This window comes from Mus musculus, chromosome 14 (genome assembly GCF_000001635.26).
Source record: "Mus musculus strain C57BL/6J chromosome 14, GRCm38.p6 C57BL/6J".
In the NCBI taxonomy this organism is placed as follows: domain Eukaryota; kingdom Metazoa; phylum Chordata; class Mammalia; order Rodentia; family Muridae; genus Mus; species Mus musculus.
The window spans coordinates 64,639,806-64,652,458 of record NC_000080.6 but is presented as its reverse complement, the minus strand read 5'-3'; positions in this window follow the sequence as shown (position 1 = coordinate 64,652,458).

Here is a 12,653-nt window from a genome sequence, read left to right as displayed (position 1 = left end):
GCTGGGATGTGTAGTTCCCACAAGTCAGGCCGAGGCGCTGGCGGGAAAATTCGCGCGCCGCTCTCTGGAACTTGTAGTCATCTGTCGCCGTTTTACAATTGTGCCGCTGTTCCTGTACCTCCCTCTCCTTTCTTTTCCTTCTCTTTCTTTACTTCTTCCTCTCTCTTCCTTCCTTCCTATCTGTTGCAGGATTTTCCCTGTCCATCCCGCAACACCTAACTTCTCTTTTGTGTGCGTGTGGAGAGTTTTCTGGACATTAAAATTAGCACTTTATGAATGGTAGGCAAGCGCTCTATCCTTGAGTTATATTCCCAGCCTTCCTTTTATTATTTTTTGAGATAATAAAAGTAGAGATAGTTTATTAAGAAAGAGAAAGCCAACTGGCCATGGTGTCACAGGCCTTTAACCCCAGCACTTGGGAAGCAAAAATAGGCTGATCGCTGTTGAGTTTGAGGCCAGTCTGGTCTATAGCATGAGATCCAGTATAGCCAGGAATATAAAGAGAAACCCTGTCTCAAAAAAAGAAAAAAGAAAAAGAAAGAAAGAAAAGGCACTTCTAAGAATAGGAATGGGCTAGTGAGCTGGGAAAATACATACACTGCCTTGTTGGTGCTGGGCCTTTCCCCTTCTGTGTAATGTACTTGTTATTTATTTATTTATTTATTGGATGTGTGTGTGTGTGTACACATGTGGGAGCATGTGTCAAAAGACAACTTTCAAGAGTCAGTTCTCTCCTTCTATCTACCCTGTGGGTCCTAGGGATGGAATTCAGTTATCTGGCTAGCAAGCCAGAACATTTACCCACTGAACCATCTCAATGGCCCTGTTTGGAGTTTTGTTATAGTTTTTCATTGGATGGGTGGGGTTTTTGGGGTTTGTTTTGTTTTGTTTTTTTACTTCTTTTTCTCTTCTTTTTTTATGTTTATGGATGTTTGCCTGAATGTATATCTGTATGCCTGTGCTGAATTCAGAAGAGGGCATCCGATCCCCTGGACCTAGAATTACAGAGAGTTGCGAGCCACCACATAGGGGCAGAGAATAGAGCCCAGTGAGCCAGCTCTCCAGCCCCTGTGCTTTGGGTTTTGATAGAGGTCCACATGAGTTGCTCAAATTAGCTTTTTACTTGCAATCTTCCTGTCTCACCCTCTCAAGTAGCTGGAATAACAGACCTGAGGCCTCTCTCGCCTGCCTCTGTATCTAGCCCTAGCTGGTCTGTAAACTCACTCAGTAGACAGACTGGTCTCCACTTCAGAGATCCATCTGCTTCTGCCTTCTAAGTGCTGGAGCTAAAGGTTTGCACCTCGCCTCACCTCGATTCTGCAGGACTCTTAAACTCTAGCAATCTGTATTGAGACTACGGTGTCCAAGAACTGACCCTTCATCTGAAAACCTCTTCCTCTCCTTTTTAAGACCTCTGGGTTTGATCCTTGATTTTGATGATTTTCTCTGACTGCCTTGTCCCCCTCTTGTTTCTTTACTGACTTATCCTTCAGGATAAATGGATGCATTCAACCTTGACCACAGCCTCTGCATCCTCTGAGTCATAACCTTGGGTTATGGAAACAAACTTAACTCAAATCCCACTCATTTGCCAACCTGTGGTCACGGTCAACTTATTTGGCCACTCAAATTTCATCTTTTTTAATGTGTAAAGTGGAGACCCTGTGTCACCCAACCTGCAGTGACATTTATCGTGTGAGTCAATGAAACCAAAGTGTAAATACTGTTTATCAGCCTCACAGAGACTGCTGGTTGGTGGTTTGTGCACCAAGTCTATCCTACAAACATGTTCTGTTTAGCCAACACAAAAGTCAGATTTGGGGTGCATTAATGACCCTTACTATATGTTAGTAACACTAAATCAAACAGGAATAGCACTGGACATACTATAATCCCAGCACTCAGCAAACCGAAGCAGGAAGATTGCCATAAATTGAGACGAGTCTAGGCTCCAAGCTCCTACCTCAGCCTCCCAACTACTGGGACTACAGATGTGAGCTTCAATGCCCAGCCCCACTCTAGCTTTTTAAACTGGGGCAGTGAGATAAGAAAAAAGAAGGTTAAGAAGTTTCAACAGGAAATTTTATTTACATGGAAATTCAGGACAAAGGCCCTGAGGAATTGTGGTTAGTCTCCCTTTGGACTCAAGGTCTCTTGATCCTCAGTGAAGATGCAGAAGATTCTTAAGGCCTGTAAGTCACCACCCAGCGACAGGTGAGAGAGGAAAGACAGCTAGCTGCAGGTTACAACCTGCAGCCTGGAGAGCCCCAGGGGCTCCACAGCCAGATAAACCGAAACTGGAGCTGTTCAAGTTAGCGTGCTGGGGGGCGGGGGGTGCAGTGGGTTGCCAAGAGGAGGGAAAGCCCTGGTTTCTGCCTAGTCACCTTGGAGGGGAATGGGAAGAGAAGAGAGAAAAAGCACTCTGTGCTTTTGTTTTGTAAATGGACAACCTTGGATGGGGTAGGTGTTCTGTAGAGGTTGAAAATAGATGTGAGATATTATCAGTTAACTGCGGCTAGGAGAGACTCATTTTACCCCCTGGATTTTGCAGATCTATCTAATCTGAGACTGACTTCTTGTTTTCTATTTGTTCCATTCATGTGGCAGTTTCTGATGCTGAGGGACTTTCCTTACTCCTTCTGTTTATTTCTTTCTTTTGAGGGGTTTGTTTGTTTTGCTTTTGAGACAGGGTCTCACTATGAAGCTCTGGCTGTCCTAGAACTCACTATGTCGACCAGGCTGACCTTATACTAACAGCAACCCATCTCCCAGCTGCTCCCAACTGCTAGGATTAAAGGGCTGCCTCACTATGCTCCCAGTCTGTTTCTTCATGGTCATCTTTGACCTGATGGTACTAACCGAATACCTACTTCATGCCAGCCGCTACCCTAAGCCCTTTACATCTCTGAGCCTGTTTAATTCTCACACAGACTGGATGGAGCAGTTAATGTTATTGCCTCTACACTGAGGATGTAAAGCAGAGTAACATTCAGGTGAAGCCATGCTGTCAGCAACCACCCGCTGTATTCTGCAACCTCTCGAAGCAGAAACAAAGTCTGCATACAAATTGTTCGATCCCCAGAAAACACAAACAGCTCTGTTTTGCATTCCACTCCCCCCACCCCTGAGATAGGGATTCTGTGTGTCACCCTAGATGTCCTGGAACTCGATCTGTAGACCAGGCTGGCCTCAAACTCAGAGATACACCTGCCTCTGCCTCCCGAGGGCTGGGAGTAGATGTGCACCACCTGGCTTACATTTTTTCTTCTTTAATTCATCAACATTCAACCTGAAGAGCCATTTCCCCTCACCACCTGTTCCTTCATTCTTTCAAGAATCAAAGCTCAATGAGTTCGAGGCTAGCCTGGTCTACATAGTAAGCTCCTGTGAGAAAGAATCACAACTCTGCCATGAAAATTCCTGGCGCTGACTGTGCCTACGGTACTATTTGTCTGTCTGCAGTCACAGTTCCGTACTCCACTGGCACAGGTCTGTGGCAGCCTTCAGATTCTCTTTCACCCCACTCCATGGCAATGAGGTTCTGCTAGCTGGCCCCTGTGCAGCCCATTCAACAGCCCCTCCATCTGGACAGCCCTTCTAACAGCTTCAGATCTCACAAGGCAAAGCAAGAACAAACAATGACAATGTAATTGTTCAACTTTTAGAATTTCATACATAACTACAATATATTTATGTCATATCCACCCCTTCCCGTGTGTGTGTGTGTGTGTGTGTGTGTGTGTGTATGTATGTATTTATGCTGTAAGGTTGTCTGTGTATACGTGGGTGTTGAGTTGACCTTTTGGACAAATGTGGTGGCTTATATGAAAATGTCCCCTGTGGGCTCATATATTTGAATATTTGGTGTCCAGTTGGTGGTGCTGTTTGGGGAGGTTTTGGTGATGTGGTCTTGTTGGAGGAAGTGTGTCACTGGAGACAGGCTTTAAAACTCACGTCCTTTTCCAGTTTTTTTTCTCTCTCACTCTGCTTCATGCTTGCAGTTCAAGATATAAGCAATTAGCTTCCTGCTCCACATGTGGTCACATGCAGGTAACCATACTGCTGATAGTTCATGTACAGATATACTATCTTACGACAGTCCTCCCGGTCCTCTGGCTCTTCCTGTATTCACCCCCTCTCCTGAAACCCTTGGGTATAGATGTCGTGTCCCATTTGCAGATGGGTGCTTTCTATGCTTTGGTAAGTTGTGGTTTTCTGGAGTAGCCTCTGTGTGCCGCAAAAAGAAGCTTTTTGATGAGAGTCAAGGTGTGTACTTATCTATGGGTGTAAGGAGAAATAGTTAGAAGATGGTTTATATTTATATCCCTTTAGCAAAATAGTAGTCATAGGTTCTCCCCTAGGGTCTATGAGCTCCCCAGTTCTTGGCTAGTTTTGAGGCATGAGATCCGAGTTCCCCCATACAGGGTGGACCTTCAGTCCAATCTCACAGCTCTCGGTTACCTTCACGATATTAGTGCCACCATTGCCCAGCCAACAGCTGTGGGAATCCACAGTACTTACACCTGGGTAGGACTGTCGGTAACCGCCCAGTACCCTCCAGCAGCTTACATAGTGCCTTCCAACATTTTGAGAGCTGGCTATCAGGGAGAAGGAGCTTCCAGTCAGCACCAATTTGATTTCTCCCAGTCCTGTGACCAAAGAATAATTCTTGACTGAAAATCAAAGGGCCATTGCCTTCAGCCCTGAGTCTGCATCTGGTTACTTGTCTCCCTGAGTCCTGCACAACCGAGCTACCCAAATAATAATCTACAGTGTCTTCCCTCCCTCGCCTGTCATTAGCCAACCAGCTATTAATTTAATCATGCTTTCACCTGTCTTCAACCCTCCAATAAAGCCGTCATGGTAGCATGTACAATTGACCTTCTCATTACGAATCTAATGAGGTAGCCTTTGGTCCTTATTTTTCTTGACTCGTCTGTCGTACCTGGTGTTGACTCTTCCCTCTGGAAGTTCTGGTTTCCCTTGGTTTCTATGATATCACTCTCTCTGTCCCCTAGTCTTAATCATCTTATTATCCTAGTCAACAAACCAGCCCTAGCCTAGGCTCATCTTATGTAATGTGTCCAGAATACACATTTTAAGAGGGGAGAAGGTAGCTGGGGATATGGCTCAGTTAGGAGAGTGCTTACCTAGCCTTGGTGAGGTCCTGGGTTTGATTCTCCTGGAGCATCATAAGCTGATGAAGTGGCTCATGTCTCTAGTCCCAGCATTTTTGAGATGGTGACTGGAGGATCAGAAATTCAAAATTGGAGGGTAGGGGTGTGGCCCAGTTGTCAGAATGCTCACCTACCATGCACAAAGCCCTGGGTTCATTTACCAGCACCCAATAAACTGAGCTTTTTTTTTTTTTTTTTTTTTTTAATGTTTTTTCGAGACAAGGTTTCTCTTGTATAGCCCTGGCTGTCCTGGAACTCACTTTGTAGACCAGGCTGGCCTTGAACTCAGAAATCCACCTGCCTCTGCCTCCCCAGTGCTGGGATTAAAGGCGTGCGCCACCACGCCTGGCTAAACTGAGTTTATATAATAGCACACGTCTGTAATCCCAGCACTCAGAAGGTGGAGGCAGGAAGAGCGGAGGTTTAAGGTCACCCTTGGCTACATAGGAGATTCAAGCCAAGACTGGGTTACGTTAACCATAGCAAAAAAAAAAAAAAAAAAAAAAACAACTTTTTAAATTTGTTAATTCCTAAACCTTGAGGACCTGGGCTCAATTCACAGCACCCACATAAGGGTTCATAACCATCTGTAAATAGTTTAGGGGATACGATGCCCTCATCTGGTCTCCACAGGCAACAGGCACCCATCAGGCACAGCATACATGTAGACAAAACATACACATAAAATACAATAGTACCAAAAAAAGAAAAGAAAAAGAAAAAGCCGGGCGTGGTGGCGCACACCTTTGATCCCAGCACTCGGGAGGCAGAGGCAGGTGGATTTCTGAGTTTGAGGCCAGCCTAGTCTACAGAGTGAGTTCCAGGACAGCCAGGGCTACACAGAGAAACCCTGTCTCGAAAAACCAAAAAACAAACAAACAAACAAACAAAAAACACTTTATATTCCTGATTTTCCAGAAATCCCAGGTTCAGTTCTTAGGATCCAAGAAGGGCAGCTCACAACCTTCTGTAACTTTAGCTTCAGGGAATCTTCAGTCCTCTGTGGGCCCCCTTACAGATACACACGCTCTCGAGAATACACACAACACACACATACTTTTCAAAGTTCAAAGCAAGTTCAACCTCCTCTACCAGAGACTCTGCCTCAAGAAAAAAAAGATCATTTGTCATGTCTCTAAGCACTGGAAAGTTTGAATCGATTTCTGGAAATTTTGTAGTATCTTGTAGTTTTTATTTTATCTTATTTATTATTTGTAAGTACACTGTGGCCGTTTTCAGACATCCCAGAAGAGGGCATCCAATCTCATTACAGAGGGTTGTAAGCCACCGTGTGGTTGCTGGGATTTGAACTCAGGACCTCCGGAAGAGCAGTCAGAGTAGTCAGTGCTCTTAACTGCTGAGCCATCCTCTAGCCCCATCTTGTAGTTCTTTGGGGGCCTCTTTGTTCTCTCAGTTCTGTATGGAGAATCCCCTTTTAAGAACACTGTCCATGGACTGGAGAGCTGGCTCAGTGGTTAAGAGCACTGACTGCTCTTCCAGAGGTCCTGAGTTCAATTCCCAGCAACCACATGGTGGCTCACAACCATCTTTAATGGGATCTGATGCCCTCTTCTGGTGTGTCTGAAGACAGATACAGCGTACTCACATACATAAAATAAAAATAAATCTTTTTTTTTTTTTTTTTTTTTTTTTTTTGGTTTTTCGAGACAGGGTTTCTCTGTGTAGCCCTGGCTGTCCTGGAACTCACTCTGTAGACCAGGCTGGTCTCAAACTCAGAAATCCTCCCGAGTGCTGGGATCAAAGGTGTGCGCCACCACGCCCGGCTTAAAATAAATCTTTTTTAAAAAGAAAAAACGGGCTGGAGAGATGGCTCAGTGGTTAAGAGCCCTGGCTGCTCTTCCAGAGGTCCTGAGTTCAAATCCCAGCCACCACATGGTGGCTCACAACCATCTGTAATGAGATCTGACACCCTCTTCTGGGGTTCCTGAATATAGCTACAGTGTACTTACATATAATAAATAAATAAATCTTAAAAAAAAAAAGAAAAAACACTGTCCACACTGGGCAGTGGTGGCATGTGCCTTTAATCCCAGCACTTGGGACGTAGAGGCTGGCAGATTTCTGAGTTCAAGACCAGTCTGGTGTGAAGAGCAAGTTCAAGGACAGCCAAGACTACACCGAGAAACACTGTCTCCAAAAACCCAAGACAAACAAACAGACAAAACAAAAACAAACCAATCAACGAAATCAAACAAATTTAAAAAAAAAAAAAAGAACACTGCCCTAGAACTGGAGGTTTAGATGGGCGGGGCTTGGGAAACAACATTGGAGGCAGAGAAAGCCGAGGCTCTTAGGCCTGCTCTCACGAGAATGGAGAACACTGAGCCTCAGAAGGAGAGCTAAGAGAAAGCAGGAAGAGAAGAGAGACCATCTGTACCAGAGAACACTGAGTTTCTAGGGGTCAGAACCAAGGTCCCTGGGAAGCTGAGCCTCCCTCCTGGCCCTCCACCATCTTTCCCGGCCTTTAGTGTCTGCTTTAAAGCTTTGACATAATTGCTCCCACAGTGGCGGCCTTCAGCAGAAAGCATGGGCCTTTAGGTGTCCCTTGGGGATTATCCAGCTTTGTCTTTCCTGAAATGATAAAGTCACCGTGCTGTGGGGTTAGGCCACTGAGTAGAATTGGCTTCTACTTGAAAGGATTGAGAGTTCAAAGGACCCTCCTGGGTCTTGAACCTCTCCTGAGATGGGCTAGGCAGGGTGGATCCCAGCAATGACCTCTTTTTTGGGGATCTCACTTAGAATGAGCCAGGGTTTACAAGCCCCAAAGAGCAAGGGGTCCCTTATAAACTACTTTGTGGTTCTCCGTGTTTTGTAAGCATTTCTTTTGGGAGGTGGGCAGTGGGGTGAGGGGTGGGGGTGGGGAATGCTTTGTTTTGTTTTCGCCTTCACTTTGTGTTGTCATTAATGTTTGAGGTAGTTTCACTGTGTAGCCTTTAATCCCCCTGCCTCCACCTTCTGAGCGCACTGGCCTTACACGTGTCAGCCACCACACCAGGTTGCTATAGATACACATACACAAGTGAACCTCTAAGCAATCCTCCTGCCTCTGCCTCCCAGGTACTGAAATGACAGGCATGAACTACCATACCTGCTAACTGTTCATAAATTTGTGTTTATGTGACTGATTCTTCTAAACCAAAGAAGGGACTTTTGTCTACGCTGGGGACAAATGTTGATAAAGGAAGAAGTTCAGCCTCTGAACCAGAAAGGTGAAGGTGGTGGGCTGGCTGGAGAAGGTGGGGAGACGTGGAGACATGGAGAGAGACAACAGCCTGCACCAAATCAGAAGAGATTCAAAACAAAACAAAACAAAACAAAACAAAACAAACCCACATTGGGTTTCAGCAAAGGTCTCCCTCCATGCTGACTCTGTGGCTTTGGTTTCACCCAAGTTATGGTTGGTGGTACTTCCTGGCATCTCCCAAGCACATTTGTCCTCTCTTCTTACTTGGCACTGTCTCTATTATCCTACATGCTAACTTTGGCTGCTTGGATTCAAGCTCCACTCTCCCTAGGGAGCCTTTCCTCTGCCAGTCTACACAGTCTTATTGCCTCCTGTTAGACTCAGGACTTCCTAGCAGGGATGGGGGCTTCCCTTCTTCAGGAACATTCCATGAAGAGCACTCAGCAATGTGGATAAACACTGAGTGAATGAATTGTGGTGGTCTGATTAACGCAGCACAGAGAGGGCTATGGCTCAGCAGATTACATTGCTTCTCTTCCAAGCCTGAGGTGATCTGAGTTCTGTGCGCCGTGGGAGCCGAGAACCAACCCCTAAAGTTGTGACATACATGAGCCTGCTTGAATGAGGGTTCACACACATTAATAACATGACTTTAGGAACCTAACAAGTGGTGGGCTTCAGTAGATCCTTTCCTGGTCCTCACAGGCTCCAGAACACATACAGCACAATGGCAGACACATACTCCAATAAAAAATAGTATCAACAGCAATAATAAACACAGAAAAAGCAGGTGCTGTGGCTGTAATTTCAGTGTTGGCGAGATGGGGGCAAAGGGATCAGAGGCTCAAGACTATCCTTGGCTCCACAGTGGCTCAGAGGATAGCCTGGGATGCACGAGGCTCTATCTCCAAACAAAGTAAAAACAGGGCAGCCAGGACAGATTGAGAAGGTTTTGAGTTAACTATTTTACTTCATCATCTGTAATGACATCAGAGAAGAAAAACCTGACATTAGGAGGCAATCCTCCTCTCCTCTCCTCTCCTCTCCTCTCCTCTCCTCTCCTCTCCTCTCCTCTCCTCTCCTCTCCTCTCCCTCTCTCCCTCTCTCTCTCTCTCTCTCTCTCTCTCCCTCCCTAGAACTGGAATTCTTAATGTGGACCAAGCTGATCTTGAACTCACAAAGATCTGCCTGCCTCTGACTCCCTAATACCAGGATTGAAGGGAGGGAGGTACCACCACACCCTGTTAAAATGTGTAGTGAAGGCTTATCGGATCCCACCAGTGTGCACCACAACAAACTCGTCTTCTTTATTGAGAGACTTTAAGTCCCTTTTAACCTCTGAAGAACCAGGTTATCCTTGTGGACAAAACTTTTAAAATCTTTCCTAAACACACAGGCATCACAATATGCAAACACTCTCTCTCTCTCTCTCTCTCTCTCTCTCTCTCTCTCTCCAAGGGAAGAAAAACCATGATGAAAAACATTAGTAATGACTCTCCAGTGGGTCTGGCCTGCTTCCATTAATCACCCAGGGACTGAGGCTGAGGTCGGGAGAGGGCACCCTTTCCCTGTTACTCAAGGCAGATTGTACATTTCAGGCCCCATTAGCAAGCACAAAGGGACATCCATAAAATATTCATGGGTTGTGGCACAAATGCATCAACAGCCCTTGAGACCCTCCCCCTGAAGGATTAGATTAGAAGGGGCTGCGGTTGCCCAGAATCCCCTTAAGCCCAGAGGTTTCCGTAGTTCATCTGCAAATCTTATTTAGAATTTATAGGGATTTATTGAAACCTCAGGCAAAAGGGTGAGTGAGGTAAGATGGGAGTGAACTGTGGAACCAGGGCACACACCCTAATGGGAAGCCATGGGCGTTGCTCCCAAAGGACAACCATTTAGAGAGAAGCTGGATAACTGAAGGCTAGAGATTTAGTTCAGTGGTAGCATGCTTGCCTAGAGACACGGGCTCAGGCTGAGACTAGCAAGCCTGAGAAAGAGTTTAGTATCTTAGGACTCTATGGGTTTGGGTTATGTTCACACCACTCTTCAAACAATGCTTTTAGCAGTGTGTATCCTCTACCTACCAGACTACAACCACATTGCTGCTCTCTGAACAGCACACTAGCAACCTCGAACCCCACCTGCACTGGGCTAATCACACACCCTTTTCTGAACAATGGGATATATTTCTCCTCTTTGTAGCCATTAAATTTGGACAGTTTCTATTCATTCAAACACATGTTGGGGGAGGGTGTGAGCCAGCCTGAACTGCTTTTGGTCATACATACAGTCAAATAAAACCTTCCGCTCAAGTAAATTTTTAGGGAGAATCTATCTGTCATCTTATGCCTATGCATAAATGAGTGTGCACGTAAATAAAATCCAGGGTGGTGGGACAAGACATGTACAGCAGATAAAAGATTCTGTTATAATCTGTCTGTCAAAGCAGAGAATGACCATCACTAGTAACCAAGATCCTCCTTCTCTAGAGCCCCATGGAAGAAGCCCCAGGCCACAATTAGTGCCCTTGAGCACTCCCATGTGGCCACAGCTTCCTTGTGCTATAGCTTGATCTTTTCTATTGTTTTGCTTTAAAGTTTTCTTTTTCCTTTTCTTTTCTTTTTCTTTCTTTTTTTTTTTTTGTTTTTTGTTTGTTTGTTTGTTTTGGGTTTTTTTTTTTTTTTTTCGAGACAGGGTTTCTCTGTGTAGCCCTGGCTGTCCTGGAACTCACTTTGTAGACCAGGCTGGCCTGGAACTCAGAAATCCTCCTGTCTCTGCCTCCCAAGTGCTGGGATTACGCCCGGCTGCTTTAAAGTTTTCTTAATCCTTTTGAAAAAATTGTCCTGAGCTTTTATTTCAATACCTTGAATAAGAGGCCAAACCCCTTGAAACTGGGTCAATCCTGACCACCAAAGAAAAAAGTCAATGGTGGAGAGAGGAAGAAAATGGCAAAATTCTGAATGAATACTCCAACTGTGGTGGTGCACACCTTTAACCCCAGCAAATCGGAAGGCAAAAGCAGGCAGATCTCTGAGTTTGAGGCCAGCCTGGCCTAAAGTATGCTTCAGGACAGCCAGGGCTATACAGAGAAACCCTGGAGAGAGAGGGGGGGGGGGCAGGCTGATGTCAGAGAGGAATCCCTATTGATGATTTCACCCCTGGATCCACTACTGACATTTTTAGACAAGCATAGTCACTCTAGTCAATACTGGTTACATATATAACTAATCAATGCAAAGGTTTTTTTTTTTTTTCTCAATCAAGAACCACAAAACAAACATGTTGTGTTCTACATTCTAGAATAAGGTGGCTCAGTGGATAAAAGCACTTGCTGCCAAGCCCGATGACCTGAGTTTGACCCCTGGAACCCACACAGTGGGAAGAAAAGAACTGACTTCTGTAAATTGTTCTCTGACCTCTACCATCAATCTGTGGCGTGCAAGTGCCTCCCCCCCACACACACAATAAATAAATGTAAAGGGAGTAGGGGTACAGCTCAGCGACACAATACGTGCTTAGCATAAGTGAAGCCTTAGGTGTGAGGCCCAGGAAAGGAAAGGAAAGGAAAGGAAAGGAAAGGAAAGGAAAGGAAAGGAAAGGAAAAACAAAAAACCCAACCAACCAACAAGCAAAACCAGACGTTTAGAAGATTGGGACTGGGGGTGCTCAACCGACAGTGCTTGCCTAGTGCACTCAAAACCCTGGATTGGATCTCAGTATCAAATAAAACCAGGCTTGGCTCTGACACATTGATCATCCTCATACTTAAGAGATAGAGGTAGAAGAACAGAAGTTTAAGGCCAGCCTGGGCCATGAAGCAAGATCCTGTTTCAAAATATAGAAAATAAAGTGTTGTTGTTGTTGTTGTTTCAAGATAATTATGCCTCTAAAAGGAAGCCCGTAGAATCTTTCCCATGATACTGGGCCAGTAATTAAGAGCTTGTTTTCCCAGGACTGTGTCACCTTTGGTGGCTGGTGGGTAGGGGTGAGGCCTGAACTTAGGAGGAAGAAAAAAAAATCCACTCTGAGTCACCTTGATGGAATAGGTGCAGTCAGGAAGCTTGAGGGTGGGGTTCCAGAGCCTTCCTTGGTTCAAAGCAAAGGGAAGACAGGGAAAATGCCCAGACCAGGACAGAAGCCACTTAACGGCAAAGTTTTCTAACCAGGGGACATGAAACAGTTAAAGAAAAAAAACCAAGACAGCTGAGGCCAAGGGGCTGTGTAATAGTCACACACAGGAAGTGTCACAGGGTTCGTCTGTCTGTGCCACG